This window comes from Arachis hypogaea, chromosome 18, assembly GCF_003086295.3.
Source record: "Arachis hypogaea cultivar Tifrunner chromosome 18, arahy.Tifrunner.gnm2.J5K5, whole genome shotgun sequence".
In the NCBI taxonomy this organism is placed as follows: Eukaryota; Viridiplantae; Streptophyta; class Magnoliopsida; order Fabales; family Fabaceae; genus Arachis; species Arachis hypogaea.
This window is the reverse complement of record NC_092053.1, coordinates 118,394,093-118,406,162: the sequence shown is the minus strand read 5'-3', so window position 1 is coordinate 118,406,162 and position 12,070 is coordinate 118,394,093.

Below are 12,070 nucleotides of genomic sequence, written 5' to 3'. Positions count from 1 at the left end.
CTTTGCATGGCTTTAGGTACTATATTTTATTTGTAGATGTTTTTTCTAGACATACCAACATTTATCTCTTAACAAGTAAAATAAAGTGTTTTCAGTTTTTAAACAATACAAGTCTTTCATGGAAAAGCAACTTGGTTATTTTTTAAAAGCTCTTCAAACTGACAATGGTAAGGAATATTTATCCAATGCTTTTTCACAGTATCTAAGAGAGGAAGGTATCGAACACAGATTATCATGTCCATATACCCCACAACAAAATAGTCTTGCTGAACGAAAGCATAGACACATTGTGGAAACTAGCCTAACTCTCTTAGCTACTGCTTCTTTACTATTATGTCTTTGGAGTGAAGCTTTTTCTACTACTATGTACTTAATAAACAGAATGCATTCTTATGTCACCTCATATAAATCTCTATTTGAAATTCTTTTTCATCATGTTCCAGACTATAGTTTTCTTCGAGTATTTGGTTGCTTGTGTTTTCCAAACTTGAGACCTTATAATCAACATAAATTAGAACTACGATCACAACCGTGCATTTTTGTTAGATATTCTAGTACTACATTATGCCGAGTACTCACGAGACTGAGATACCAGCCGCTATGATCACCCTCCTATGGTGTGTGATGGAGGGTAAGGACCTGTACCTGCCACGCTTTATCCGGTTCTACATGGCTAGAGTCCAAGTCCGAGGCACTCTTCCCTTTCCCTATTTGGTTACACAGCTGGGCCGTCGAGCTGACGTGCCTTGGGAGGATGCTAATGAGAGGCCACCTGCTGCGGAATGCAAGAAGATCATCCCACACAGCAGGAACTTTCTGGCCTTGAGCTACAGACCCCCAGTCCTCACTGCTCCTGGTGACACTGCCACACCATCTGCCGGCCCCTCTTCCTCTACAGCTACACCTGCCACCACCACTGCATGTAATACCCTAACTACCAAAGCTCACGCTTCCGGCTGCGCGACTCTGATAGGTCGGACATTACGACGACACTTATACTATTTAATACTAAAATATGAGCCTGTTTAAAACTTTAAACCACAACACCGCTCCCAAAAATACTTTCGTTCGATAACGTACATCCATAAATACCATTCAACTTACAACAACTCAAAAAGAGTACATCCATATATATACATAAATATATATAAATAATATTACAAACATTAACCAATACAATTCCTATCCCTCTTACAGAATATATATCAAGATAAAGGCGAGGGTACAATAAACCATAACTAAAACAATACAGAGCATCACAACAACAATTAAATAAGCTCTTCATAACTTCTGCGCCCATATCCTGAAAGGGGAAAAATGTAGGGGGGTGAGAACATCATCCTCGAAAGGGTTCTCAGTAGAGGGTTTTTGGGAATTACTGTAATAGGATACATGAAGATAAACCGTGCCAGTAATTTATAACCGTCTTATGCCTCTTTTCAAAAACAACGGTAATAAAAGTCGGAAATCTTTTCTGAAAGAGGAACCATTCTATTCTCAAAACATCAAAGCCTTTCAAAAAGGTTTATCTATACTGTACCAAAATAGCTTTTCATATTTTATTCCAAACCAGAAACACGAAACCAAAATCAACCATCGGTTCATATCATTCCAACCACGGCCCTAGGCCCAAACAATCCAACCATCAACCAATCACCACAATCCAACAAAGTCCCAGTAGCAAACACAAAAAGGAAGATGCAAGCACAAACAAATAGTTATTGCAAGTAGAACAATTAGCAATTAATCACATAGGCAAACCAAGTATGATATGCACACCCAAACAATGTCACATAGATGCATATGATGCATGCCTGTCCCTAATGGCTGATGATATCATCTGTCGGTTATAGAGCCAACCCGACAAGTCCTGGTAGCTAACCATTGGACTGTCCCTCTGTCGCGCATCCCCAACTCGAGTTATACTCATCATAAACTTGATCATAATCATGATCCATATCCATCACCTTCACTGGTGAATATTTACGGGGGCGAGCTCATCCGAAACTTTCACAGTGCCCGGCCACACTTACGACATAGGGTCAACAGAGTATCAAGTCTCAACCTGGAGCACGTGGTGGCTAGCCACTGCTACTACCCAGGGAAACTCGTATCTCAGATAGTGGAAGTGCAACATTCACATTTATCAATGATTCAGCATAAACATGCATTCAATCTCATCCATGGATCAACATCCATCTCAGCCATCCGGCTCACGGTTCAGTCCAGAACCAGCCAATATTCATATCATACACAGCCATTCCGGCTCACGGTTCAATCCAGAACCAACCAATATTTATAATCATACATAGCCATTCCGGCTCACAACAAAACAGCACTTCCACATTCAACATCATAAATTCATAAAATCGGCATTTAAGCCATAAATCACTTTTTCCCAAATCATTTCACTTGAAATAGAGTTTCAACTCTTTTTAGCCTTGACTTTGAAGATCTCATTTTCAAATCATCTTAGGCTCAAAAGCCAAATTTACTCAAAGTGAGTTTCCTTTTTAAAGCAAAGCCACTCTCGGCATTCTCTTTCCAAAACTTCCAAAACCATGGAAAGTTAAAGATTCTTTTTGGGAACATTCAAAATCACCCATCCAACAATGGGATTTTATAACAAAAGTTTCTTGCCAGAGTCCAAAGTCTTTAGGGGAAGGTCAACTTACATCAATTCCTTAAAATTCATTGAAACTCTTAAAATCATAGATTCTCGGTTCAAGTAAATAAAATTGAATTTATTATGAAACCGAACCATACAAAATCACAAGTTTCAACCCGGTCTAAAAATCAACTCATTTGAAACGGAACCGGTTCATTTGAATCATACCGCTTTCAGATTTCTTTTTGGAACCCATTTTTCCAACTCTTCCAAAATGCCTCAAACTTGATTACTCAATCAAAAGTCTAAATTCCTTTAAAATCACTAAAAGCTCCTTTTTATATTGAAATCAATATTAGAGCATCATTCTTTCCTTCAGTGATTCAAACTGTACAAATAGTTCGTTTCTAAATAAGCTAAATTCAACGCATAAAGTTCATTAAATAGATTAAGCTTGAAAACATAAATATTCTCTTAATAAATCAATTAATACAATTTCTCAAATCCAACCCTTTTTAAATAACTTTACAAACAAGAGTAGGATTTTGTAGAAATTTCGGCAGCACCTCCCCTAAAACTTGGACTTTTGCCACCCGGTTCGGGTCCCAACTAAACCGATTCTCATTCCTTTTTAACAGCCCAAAACCAGAAATCAATTCAAAAGCAAGCTAAATCCAACAGTCGCCTCAGTGGCATATCTCAAGGAAACTATTTCAGAAATCAACTCAATATCAATCAATTTAACTCATTTCCAAAGCTTTAAAGAATCGGTTCAGCGACAAATCATTTATCAAAACCAAATCAGTGAAAGCAAACCAGGCTGAATTTCAAAGAGTATTCTATCTTTCACATCATCAAAACAATTGACTCAATTCAAACCAATCCTCAACGGATTAAACTCAGATTTCAAATATTTAAAGAATCAGCTTCAAAACATTACATTTCACAAAGCCGCACAACAATTCAGCCAAACAAACATTCATAATCATTCGATACAATCAAATTATACATAAGGCCGATACAATCACCAAATACACAATATCTCACACCAGTATCCATATGTAATAATTCCAATACACAAAACATAGTTTTTGGAAAGCGCCCCTACCTCAAAACGCAATTCCATAACTCAAACGCCTCACAGAGTCCTTTCCGCCTCAACTCGAACTGACGGCAACCAAGACCTCAGCTCCCAGCCACGTTCGCAATAACCATAGCAACACTAATCGCAACATACACTAATCAGGACTCGACCCCATGTTATTAAAACTCATATTCATTAACCATACACAACAAAATACTAACGCGAGGCTCTTCGAAATATACTTACTTACCAAAATAACACAAAGGGACAGTTGCGATTCCGAACCGACCCGACAACAGCCCCGTAGCAGCAAAAAGCTCCGGCGGCTCAACAACAACCTTAGTTTCGACGTACATTTATCGGAACTCAACCCTGTGTAACCAACATCTCAGAATCTCTAACGAAGTATAACAGGGCACTAACTTTAAGGGGTTTCGAAAACCAAACGCTTACCAAGAAAAGACGGTTTCTGGCGGCCACAATACCGATCCCGGCAGCCAACGGCGTGGCAGCCATGACAACAACAGCAATGGAGTTTCAAAGGTGGCAGAAACCCCTCATTCCACGGCTCCCATGGTGGCTTCCGACAGAGACCGTAGCGGATCTGAATGGCAGCGGCAGCTACCTTCCTTTAATGGCAACAAGAACGACGGCGGCGCCCAAGGGTTCTGGCGGCGGCAGCGGCGGACCAGAGCACCAGAAGCGGAGGAAATTCATCTTGCTTCTCTCTCTCACCTCCGTTCCACAGCAGGGACCTCCACTGGCGACAGCGGCGGACTACACCCCAGGGCGACGGCGACGATTCCTCCCGCGGTGGTGAGGACGCATCTGGATTTGCGACTGCTCTCCCTCTTCGCGTCTCTCTCTGCACGACTCCAACGGCGGTGAAGGTTCGGACGCGCCTCTCCTCTCCCGCGGCTGAGCTCCTACACGCGCGCCCTTCCTCTGTCTCGTCGGCCCCTGCCTTGCGTCCTTCTCCTTCGCTGTTCGGCTCCTGACGGTGGCTCGACGATGATCGGTGGTGATGCGAACTAGTGACTCCATGAACGGCGCCGCAAAGCAGCTCGACGGCGAGCTCCAAGGTAGTGGATCGACGGTGACAAGGCCTCCCCTGCCTTCTTTCTTCCAGATCTCCCCCTCCCCTTCTCAAATCTCTCCTTTCTTTGTTTCTTTCTTTCAGAAAAATCAAAGGAAACTGCGTGTGTTGCCGCTGCTGTTAGAAGGGAGGGGCTACTGCAGTTGTGGGGAAACCGGGTCGGGTTAGGTTTTTCAGGGTAAGGGTTTCATTTTTGAAACTTATGGTTAGGGGCAATTTGGTAAATTCAAATGAAATTAGGAAAAATATAGTAATTGAAACCCAATGTAAATCCAACACTAATTATATATATAAAATACCATTTGTTCATCATTTTCACAAATTATTTTCGATAAAAGGTCCAAATCTAAAAATTAGAAATAATATAATTAATTCCTCTATTTTCCAAAATAGCAGTATTAATATTTAAAATATTAATTATTTAATCCAAATCATGTAAAACCCCTCTTATTTCATAACTGCCAAATTCATAATCTGAATATAGAAAATAACCCAATAATTATAAAATTGGATAAAAATCATAACTCGTCTCAAATTCAATAAATCAAAACTTGCCTTAATTATCTTTAATAAAATGATTTCCGAAATTAAGGCTATAAATAACTATATGATTTGAGACTTGATCATAATAAGACTTTTCAAAAGTTCTGGGTCTTACACTGCACCTCCACCTGCCCCAGAGCCCATCTATCATCTAGTGCACTGCCTGTTTCGACGGCTTTGCGACGCTATGAGCACCTGAAACTGATGATACGATCTGGCGACATCCCCTCCGAGCCTGACACACCATCCGAGTAGGAGGCGAATGCGCCCGAGGTAGAGACCCACCCACAGCAGGAGGCAGAGAAGGCAGGCACCCAGCAGGCAGCACACCATCAGAAGGCTCCACCCCAGATTCAGGCTGTAGACCCTGAAATCCCTCTTCAGTCAGCACCTCCTGCACAGCAGTCAGACCCTCAGATCACCACCTCAGAGACCCTAGCTACCCACCCTTCCAGTGATGACACTCCTTCACACCCTGCTTGAGTGAGCATCGGGGACGATGCTACATTTTAAGTGTGGGGAGGTCGCCATCTCTGGCGTATTATTTTGGTGAACCACTACAGACTCTTTTTTTTTTATATTTTTCTGTATTTTTTTCCTTATTTTTATTTTTATTTTCTGAGTACTTATACATTGCTGCTTTCATGTATTTTTACTCTATTTCTGCATTTTGCATTTTTAGTTCATATTTTAGCCACTTAGTTTAGTTGTAATTCTAACTTATTAGTTATAGAAATTGTGGATTGATTAGTATAGTTTACCCTTTTTAGCATAAGATAACTCAGAATAGATTGAAAAGAAAAAGGAAGTAAACTAGAGACTTTAACAGAATCAAAACAACCCACACCTTGTATATATAGCATTACATGTTAGTTAACAACATTTCATTAAGGAGAAACACTAGAACTTTAAAGCCATTCAATATAAGTTTTACATTGAGAATAATGGAAATTTTTAACTAAACCTGCATGACATACATAAGTGATAAATGATTTTTGAGCTAGAGAACACATAGCCTGTGAGTTTTGAGCTTAATTGTATGGTTACATTCTAACCATAATTTTTATTCCTGTGTGTTCCGCCCTTCTTTTATATTCTGGTGTTCTTTACTTTATTTTAATCTATATGTCCGATTATAGAATGTAGATACATACCAAGAGAGTGATTGATGCCATTATTTGATTTTAGCTCACTTATCCCAAAATAGCATACCCTTCACATCACCCTTGTTAGCCCCCTTGAGCCTTTAAATCCCCTTTTATTCTATTAGCCACATTACTAGCCTTAAGCAGAAAAATAAAATAAAATCCTAAGATGAATCCTTGGTTAGCTTAAGATAGAAAATTATGTATAGTTTAAATATGGAAAAACCTATTGGGAACATGGATGATAAAAATAAAAGGGTAGAAAAGAATTACAATAGCTCAAAATAAAAAGTTTTGGGAAGCATGCTCATGTAAAATCAAAATAATTAAATTACCATGTGCATTAAAAAAAATGTTATGAATAAAGGATTCCCCAAATGCAAATAAAGCAATGCACATGGGATAAAAATAAATATTGAGATATGAGCATGTAACATCAAAAGTGAGAAAATATGGGAAAATAGGTAAAGCAGCTTTGCTTTACAACATATGTATGTTAGGTGAGATCTTAGTCTAATTAAGGATTCACTTATTAGCTCACTTAGCCTTATACATATACCCTTACCTTTACCTTGGCCCCATTACAACCTTAATTAAAGACCTCATGATTTTTGGTATGACTATATTCTATAATTGTTGATTGGTTAGATGAAGAACAAAGTTATAGAAAGTAAGAATAAAAAGAAGAATAGAGTGATTAATCCAATAAACACTGAGTGATTAGAGAGTAAACACAAAATCCAGTGAGGGTTCAATAGCTCATTAACATTTATCTCTGTTTAAATTGTTAATTGTCTTGCAAGTTTTTAAAATATTTTTCTCTCCCATCTCAATTGTAAAGGCACTTTATCACTATCTAAGGTTTGGCTATATATATACATGACTCCTTAAGAATGTGAATTAATTTAACTACATGCAAGCTTTATATACAAGTGAATAAAAAAATTAGAATTACATGATGCATCATTCATCTAGGTAGTTGCATTTAGATTAGATTGCATTGCATGACATTTCACCACTTTAACCTTACTTTTTACTTTAGATTTAGCATGAGGACATGCTATTGTTTAAGTGTGGAGAGGTTGATAAACCCATATTTTATGATATATTTTGTGCTTAATTTGAGTGATTTATTCAATCCTTCACCCACTTATTCATATTAATTGCATGGTTTTACTTTCCCTTCCTTATTATGTGATGTATGTGAAAAACATGTTTCCTATGCTTTAAAATTAATTATTTTAATTACCTTTATTTCCATTCGATGCCGTGATTAGTGTGTTGAGTAGTTTCAGATCTTCTAAGGCAGGAATGACTTAAAGGATGAAAAAGAAAACATACAAAAAATGGAAGGAAAGCACAAAATGGAGTTTCTAAAGAAACTGGCATCCACGCGATCGCATGGGCGACGCGGACGCATGCCAAGCGCGAATCAACGGCGACGCGGCCGCATGACTGACGCGACCGCGTGACCTGAAAAGCTCCGAATGACGCGACCGCATGACCCACGCGGACGCGTGACAGAGGCCACACACCAGAAATTACAGAAAATGCTCCCAGCGATTTCTGAAGCCCTTTTTGGCCCAAATCCAAGTCCAGAAGGCATAGACCAGAGGTTATAAAGTATGGGAATGCATCCATTCAAAGAGAGCTCGCCAATTTAGTTACTTCTCATGAATTAGATCTAGTTTGGAGAGAGGTTCTCTCCTCTCTCTTTAGGATTAGGATTTAGATTTAGGATTTTATTCACTTTCAGGATTATCTCTGTTTATCAGGTTCAACATTCCTTTTTATTTATTTACTCTTGCAATTTGATTTATGAATTCTTCCATGTTACAGATTACTCTTTTGAATTAATGCTATTTGAGGTATTTCAGTTTAATATTGCTTTCTTTTATTTATGTCACCATTGCTTTCGATCTGAAGACATCTTTATTCCAATAGATTTACTTTTCCCCTTTTGGTCTTGGTTAAGAAATCAGTAACTCAGGAGTTATCTTAGCTCAATATAATTGATAACTGTTATCTTTGCTAATTGAACTGAACTTCAATAATTCCAACCTTTTCTTAGGAAATAAATAGGATTCGAAGATCAAACTAATTAACCCCTTGACTTTCCTTTACTTTAGTAAAGGTTAACTAAGTGGAATTAAGATTTAACTTTCATTGTTTTTGATAAGGATAACTAAGTCTGGACTTCCAGTTTCTCATACCTTGCCAAAAGTTTGCTTTACAGTATTTATTTATTTTAATTGCCATTTAAATTATTTGTTATATTCGTTCCTCATTCTTGAAACCCCAAATCTACAATCTCCATAACCAATAATGAGAACATACTTCCCTGCAGTTCCTTGAGAAGACGACTCGAGGTTTGAATACTTCGGTTATCAATTTATTTAAGGGGTTTGTTACTTGTGACAACCAAAACTTTTCTAAGAAAGGTTGATTGCTTGGTTTAGTAACTATACTTACAACGAGAGTTTACTATAACTTCTAAACCATCAATCCTCAGCTCTTTCAGTCACCCTCAGTGATACCTTGGTCCTCTATGCAATACTCAACAAAACTGAAATTTCTTTTTCTTACTTGATAATGCGCCATATGTTTAACTATATCAAAAGCGACAAAAATGACTCTCTTTCATATGAAATATTTTTAACCTGCATCTTTGAGTATTCTGTTGTTGATCTGAGCAATGAGATCTTAAAAGACAGAATTTCATATCTCAAGGGTGGTGGTGCAGTAAAGCAATCTAAGAAAAAGGGCACAAAGGCAGTCAAGGACACGGTTTTAGAAGAAGAAGAAAAAGAAAGTATTCCTCCTCCATTTGTTGCAGGAACATCTTCCTCTCATAAGCACCTAATGAATAACATTGTTAAGGGCATCTTACAAGAGTTTATAAATCTCACTAAACATATGATCAACTCGAAAACTAGCAATTCAAAATGAGAATTCCTTTAGAAAGTCTCAAAGCCGAGTTGAAGTATTGCTCAAATACATAGACTCTTTGGATGACGAACAAGTAATGTCGAGCAAGAAGAAGACCTTCTTGGAACTAAGAATAAGGAATCTGATGTTTAGCCCTGTTTGATACTGCCGTTTTTCTAAGAATCTGATTATACAATTTCTGATTTTTGAATTTTACTGTTTGAATACTATTTACTGTTGGTTGACTGTAATAGTCATAGGAACTTAACTTTCACACAACACTATTACCTGTTTTGCACTTATGGATTGCATGTTGAACTATTTTTTGTGCAAGTTACCCTCCTTGATAACAAAAAGAGGAGTAAGTGTTGTGAATGAATTGAAACAATTATCTTAAAAATATGATATTATGATGCTTGATATTTGAGGTAGGCTGCTATTTCTGTTTTAAAATTGTGATTCAAATTATTATTTGTAGCTTATAAATATTGTTCTGATTGTGAATATTGTTTAAATTTATTGATCATAGCTTTTGTTAGATATTTGAATTTATGTTTAGACATATTGCTCTGATATTGAATATTGGTTACACTTGCTTATTAATCATAACTCTGATTGGTATCTTTGATTGGTAGCTGAATTTTGTGAACTAAGTAGCTCTGATTAAATGGTTGGTTTAGCTCTGATAAATGTTGGTTTTAAAGCTATTTTAATGATATTTTTTGAATGGAGAAATTGCCTTGTATATATTGGCTAGTGATCCAATAGGATCACTAAGATATAAAACTATTTGATAATTTGTGGATGTTTGGCATTATTTTTATGTAAAGCTTGTTCATATTAGGTTGAGGAATGCAAACATTTAGGGGGTGCACAATGATTAAAAAAAGGGGGGAGATTCAAATAAAAAGAAAACATCAAAAGAAAGTTTCTAAAACTCCTCTCATTTTCTTTTAATTAATTCCATAATATTTGTCATCAAGTGGGAAATTATTGAGTTTGAAGAACTAACAGCATTTTATAGATGATGACTAAATATTATTATTGTGTTAAAAGTCATTTATATGTGTAACTAGTTTGTTTAGTGTGCAGAAAGTTAAACAAATTAGCACAGGCCCAAGAAGCATGAAAACAGACCCAACAAACTAATAAAGTCCAACATTGATTCAAACAAAGCACTCATATCATATGTTCAATTCAAAGAATGAGTGGTTAATCTCCATCGGAAATAAAAGCAAGCAATATGACCAAAACAAGGGGGAAAAGAAAATAGGCCCAAGAATAGCCAAGTCTAAATTGGTGGTCCACATCCAAATCCATTCATTCAACTTAGTTACTAAGTAAGTATTTCAAGTTCCATTTGCTTCTGAACCACATCACATTACCATCGAACTAAAACTCTCTCTTTTCTCTCTTTTTTTTTTCCATCACCCATGTGATTTCTCTAAAGCAAAAGAAAGAAAAAAAAAAAGAAAGTTCTGTCTAAGACTCACATCAAACAAGAAAAAGGGATTAGCTACAAAGAAGAAAGAAGAAGAAATAAAAAGCTAAGGCAAAATCATATCTTAAGCAAATCAAAAAGATCTTTTCATTTTTGGTACCCCAAAGTAACTTGCTGAAACTTCCTTTCTCTCCATACACATTTCTGGTAAGATGAAGAAAATGGAGGCTATGGAGTTCTGCTGTGAATCAACGTTCAAGAATCTGACTTGAAGCCAAAGCAAGAATAAAGGATTCAGATTCAACAAGCAAGATGAAAAGGTTGAAAGAGAAGATTTAAGGTATGGTTGCATGTTTGATTTTGTTACTGCTTCTACCATCTCTCTCCTTTGTCACGCTACTGTTGATTCTGATTTTGGGAGAAGAAGACCAACAGGTGCTGAAGCAAGGTTTCAAGCCCTGGAAGTTTCACTCCTCTATTAAAGGGGTGAACGGCCAAGGATTGGGGCAAGGAGTGAGAGCACAATGTTTGGGTTTTTCTAGCTCATTGAGCTGTTTATTCTTCTTCTTCATAGTTTTCATTGAGTATCTCATTTTCTCAGTTTGGTCTTTCTGAGTTTCAATGGTAGAAGGCAAATTGGTGAGGTATGTAAGAAAAAGCCATTGAGTAAAAAAGACAGAGAATTAGACTTGGAGAAAAAGTCTAAATTTATTTTAGAAATCCTTTGTAAGTTTTTCTGTTTTATTGCCATGATCCTGAGGAAATTTTCTTACAAGTTGGGTTAGCACTTTGTTGTTAAAAAGTTAAGGTGAGTTCTTAGTCAAGTCTAGTTTGGGTTAGAAACTGAATTTGTCCCAAATAGGATTGGTTAGAATCTTAAGGAAGAATTGGTGAATGTAATTCTGTTGAAAGATAGTGAAATTCCGTCACTATTGTGATGGAGACTGGATGTAGGCTACATTGCATTGAGTAGTTGAACTATGATACATCTGTGTGTCATTCTTTTTTCTCTTCTCTGTTTCTGGTTCTGCGGTATAGGAGACAAAACTAAAGTATCTCTTGATTCTATCACTCAGCAACATTTCACTACAACACTTCTTGCACGTAACTCTGTTTTAACTCTTGTCGTGTCAAGAGATAAAACTATAAATTCTCCAAATTTCTATTCAAAGTATCTCAACAAAAATTAAAGTTAAAAGCAAAATTAAAAAAGAAGCCAAAATTC